The sequence below is a fragment of the Tupaia chinensis genome, unplaced genomic scaffold (assembly GCF_000334495.1).
Source record: "Tupaia chinensis unplaced genomic scaffold, TupChi_1.0 Scaffold000335_1, whole genome shotgun sequence".
Classification (NCBI taxonomy): domain Eukaryota; kingdom Metazoa; phylum Chordata; class Mammalia; order Scandentia; family Tupaiidae; genus Tupaia; species Tupaia belangeri.
The window spans coordinates 1,436,321-1,440,932 of record NW_006159829.1 but is presented as its reverse complement, the minus strand read 5'-3'; the positions used below and the strand labels follow the sequence as shown (position 1 = coordinate 1,440,932).

The 4,612-nt window shown below is 62.1% G+C and overlaps 1 long non-coding RNA gene across 1 annotated transcript in view; it reads right to left on the bottom strand.

Annotated features, from left to right (window-relative positions):
• Positions 1–4,612, bottom strand: part of LOC102478880 (uncharacterized) — a 16,282-nt gene that overhangs the window by 11,270 nt on the left and 400 nt on the right. Inside the window, exon 2 of the long non-coding RNA XR_335089.2 lies at positions 4,155–4,332. This is a non-coding gene — a long non-coding RNA (uncharacterized LOC102478880). The remainder of the gene's footprint in view (positions 1–4,154; positions 4,333–4,612) is intronic.

Sequence of the window (4,612 nt, the reverse complement as noted above, 5' to 3'; positions counted from 1 at the left end):
GTTTCTACCCCTGCGGCTAGCGGCCAACACCCTGGACACGGAGTGTCTGTCCGGTCCCTCTGGCGACTGTTGTGGGGAAACAAGGGATGCAGCTGGGGAGCAGACGGGCCTGGCGCAGGACCACGGTGGGCAAGGCCTCGCACCGGAGGGCTGCGATAGACTGGAGGTTGTGCAGGGCAGACCTCCTGCAGGGGTGCGGTCCCAGGGTCCACACACTGAGGCAGAAGACCTATGTTGACTTTCAGAGCCGTCAGACCCCAGGGCTAGCCCCGGCCAGCAGAGAGAAGCCCTCCCGATGCGCCCGCCTGGGAAGACCTCATTTGCTCCAAGTGACAGCTGGCTGTCATCTCTCGGCCTCCCAGGACTGGGCAAAGGAGCCGAGACCGCAGGAAAGCCAGGAAGAGGAGGGACGTCGGGGCCTGAGTCACCTTGAACCCAGACAGAGGAGTCCACCCCTGCGCAGTGCCGCCCAGGCAGCAGCTGTAATGAACGGGGAGCGTTGACATCTAAATAATATAGCAGTTATCATAAATAATACGCGGCCGTGATGAAGATAGAGTTATTTATAAAAGAATTAATAATCAGGACGTGAGTGCGGGTTGAGTATTCAGCCACGGGGACACTGCCTGGATCCCTGATCTGAATTTCTATGGGGAATAATGAGTCTCCTTAGGAAGACAAAGACCTTGAAGTTTCCTAGCTATTTACTAACTAATTCCTGGTAATGAGGAAATTAACTGGGAAGTCAGACTCAGCTTGTGACAGGAGGAAGGCGGAGGCGGCTGGACCTGCCTCGGCCTGGCAAGGGCCACAGAGCACTTGTCAGGACCCTGGGACGGTGACTAATTAAATGAGTTATTAGATCCAAAGGGCAAACTCCATCCTGAGAATGCAAATGCTCGAAGACTAAGGCACAGAAGATCGATGGGCCCTCCGCTGCAGGGGCCTCATTCTCCTGAACCTCCGGGTGCCACGTGTCCCAGGGAGAGAGGCCAGTATCCAGGGACTGGCTGCCTCGGTGGCTGCCCGTCCTCACCCCAGCTGCCATAGCGCTGCCTCGTGTCTGCTGGCCCAGCTCTGAGGGCTGGTCTCAGGTCAGGGACCTCTAGGAATAAGGCTGGGCCTGAGGCCAGGGCTCCCGGGGCAGTTTCTGGCTTCCTGATGTGCTGCTGGGAAGGCCCCTAGGCTCCTCCCACAGGGTATCCAGTGCCCATAGCCTCAGTCCCCGCCCGGCCCTGTCCCTGAGCCTCAGTCCCCGCCCTGCCCTGTCCCTGCACCTCAGTACCTGCCCAGCCTTGTCCCTGCGTCTCAGTACCCGCCCGGCCCTGTCCAGGCAGCTCAGCCCCCAGTCCACACCAGCTCATTCTCTGGGTCCACGTGGCTCAGTCTCTTCAGTCCACACCAGCTCATTCTCTGGGTCCACGCAGCTCAGCCCCCCAGGCAGCTCACAGCTCTGGGCCGGGCGTTGGCAGCGTGGCTCCGTGGAGCTGGGAGGCAGGTCCTCCCTGCGCAATCCTGCTTCTGGAGCTTTCCTGGCCATCTTCATCCGCTGTCTCCGTCTAACGTGGCGTCTTCCCTCTGTGCCGGTCTCTGTCTTTCCGTAAGGACACCAGTCACATTGTGTCAGGCCACCCTGACGCCGTCCTCAGAGCCAGTGACACCGGTGACGGCCCTGTGTCCAAGCCAGCTTGCACTGTGAGGTGAGGTTAGGGTTTGACTTAGGGATCTGGGGGCTCAGTGTGGCCCCGGCCTTTCTGGGCCACAGTCCCCTGAGCGCACGTCGCTGCAATGGCCTGATTGTTGACAGGCCAGCTTCTGGTGGCAGGGAGACCCCTGGACTGGGTGTGGCCCTAGGAGGAGACTAGACGCCCCGTCAGAGGCCAGAGGCCGTGGTAGGGCCGAGGGGAGTCCTTCTCCATCTTTTGTCTTTTGCTTATTGCCTGGAGAAGGAGGTTCTCTCGGGACAGAGGGGTCCCGCCATGACCTGGCCCACAGTACCACCCGGCAGTGGTTCTATCTGTCGGGCAGCTTCTCCCAGAGCCTGTGGGACACCTGCGAGATGGGGCTCCCTGCAGGCGCCAGGATGACCTGGTGCTCAGCAGAGGGCGCACAGCTGAGTCTTCATCGTGCAGAGGGGACTTGCTCCCATCTTACAGGCCCAGAGAGGCCAAGGGAGGAGCCCAAGGCCACAAGGCCAGCAGGAGCACGGCAGCGGCCCGCCCGCACCAGACGGCCTTCCCAGAGGCCAGACCTCACCCTGAAGCACGGCCGGCTCAGAGCCTGCGGTCACCTGTAAAGTCGGGCACCAGGACTGCGTGGCTGAGTGGGCGGGCATGGGCCTGGAAGGCAGAGGCCCAGGAACCACACCCCTCCCCCAGCATGGCTTTCCAGGAACCCCACACCCAGCCCTGAGACTCTCGAAGCATCCCTGTCCTGCCGGCAACTCTAGGAACACTTAAGGGGTGCAGTGTATGCGGCGCCCCCACACTGTGACCGGAAGCGGGCCGGGCGGCGTCCCAGCCTCAGTCTGCTCCAGGCTCGGAGACTGCTATTCCGGCTCCGGCGTCTGTAAATGATCTGCAGGCCCAGCGCTGCGATCTGGAGCCTGCTCAGCCCTCAGACAAAGGCTCCTGAATACTAATTGCGAAGTGATTCATTGGAGCCGGGCGTGCTGGCCCCTCACCGCGGCCCCGCTCCCACTCTCCTACCAGCTCCAGACCACTGGGGCCGCACGAGCTGGTTGGAGTCACTGCCTTCTCAGGGGGAGAGCTTATGCCGCGATCCCAGAGCTCTCAGCTCGGGGCAGACCTGCCCGGGAAATCCCTGCCCCTCTCCCACCCTCTGTTCCTTCCCTTGGAAGGCTGTCTGCCAGCCCTGGGTCCTGGCAATCGGGACATGTGGGTACACAGCCCTGCTCCCTGTACCTGCCGTGTGGACACCTGGCATCCTTGTGTTCTCTGCTGTCTGTCTTGGCCTTCACCACCCCCCACGCCCAAACACTTTCCTCTATCCAAACCTCTGCCTGTTCTCCAGGATTGCACTCAGCGGTCACCTCCTCCAGGCAGCCTCTGGGGTTCTTTCTCCCTGCTCTGTTATGGTTCTGGGACTCCTCCTTTCTCACTCATCCATTGGGGTATTGTGGCTACCTGTCACCCCTACACCCACAAAACTCAGCATCCACCTGGTGAGTCTGGGATGGAGAGCCTGGCACGCGGTGGGTGCTCAGCCAGTGATCATCCGTCTTGCCCAACCTCCCAGCATCCTGGGGCTAGTCTCTTCAACCTCTCTGAGCCTCAGTCTGCTCCCTGAAAGATGGAGCAGCACCCCAGAGGACCGTGAGGACCTTTTCCTGAATCCTTCGTGCCACGAGGTAGGCACCTCAGCCTTTCCCCTCCGCGTCCCCAGGACCCAGGTTTTCCAGCCGGCCTCGGTGCCCCTGTGAGCTCAGCCCCAGGCCTGGGTGAGGGTACACTGAGAAGAGCCAACCACCACCCCGAGCAGAAGGCCCTTGGTGAAGGGAGGGCACTGGCGATGGAGCAAGATCCACGGCGCGGAGCAGGCTCGGCTCCGGGCTGGGCTCAGCTTGAACAAGGACCAGCAGCTGGTCACTCGAGGGCCAGGGAGGGGTGAGCAGGAGGCGTCTGAGGGGACTGTGGCCCGGCCAGGGCGGGGAGCCCAGAGGGGCCGAACATGGCTCTGTGACCACTAGAGGGAGGGGAGGCGCTGGGAGCAGCCGGCCACGTCCCACTGGCTCAGGCCTGGGCTCTGTGCTGTTGTCTGCAAGGCACATGGCGGCCCTCGCGGCACCCCTAATCACAAGTGCCCTGAAACCCTGCCAGGAACACAACCTTCTGAGGCGGTTTTCCCTCATTTAAATTCTTCCTTGACATTTGTACGACAGCGAACAAGAACGGAACGGGAAGGGGGAAGGAGCCCGGGGCTGTGAAGTCTCCTCGAGGGAGAGAAAGAGCGGGTAGGACCCCAGACCACCCCTGTCCCAAAACGGCACCATGGATCTCCCATGAGCCCCCGATGGCTCCATGTCAGGAGGGGAAACAGGCTCCGCCCTCCCAGGACACAGCCACAGAGCCTCCCAATCCATCCTGGATAAAAACAAACCCCTTCCAGAGCCTGCTGCCCACAGGGGTGCTCACGTGTGGCCAAGCGAGAGGTCCAACAGCTGGCTTGCCAGCGTCCCCGAGGCCTGGGACGTCCCGGTCCTCAGCTCAGTCTCCCGTAGGCCATCAGGGCAGCAGGTCCTCATGGCTCGGTGGAGAGGGTGGCCCAGATTGGACTCCTGCTCTGAGCGGGACGGAAGGTTCTGGGTCCTCTCTGAAACAGCATAAGGGAGAGGTGGGGCAGGAGCATCTTTGTCGCCAAGTGTGGTTGGCCAGGTGGGACTTCATGGAGAGAGGACCGTACCTCCCTCCCCAGGACCTCAGCCCTGCACAGCTCCTGAGTGGTTGATGGGTCACTCAGTGGCTGCCTGGGCTGGGGCCGTGTGGAGGTCGGCGGTCATCTTGAGGAGGATGGTCCCAGAACCAGCGCCCGGTCAGATGGGCTCCGGGGCCACGGGGGGGGGGGGGGCAGCGCTGTGGGGAGGGGGGGCAGG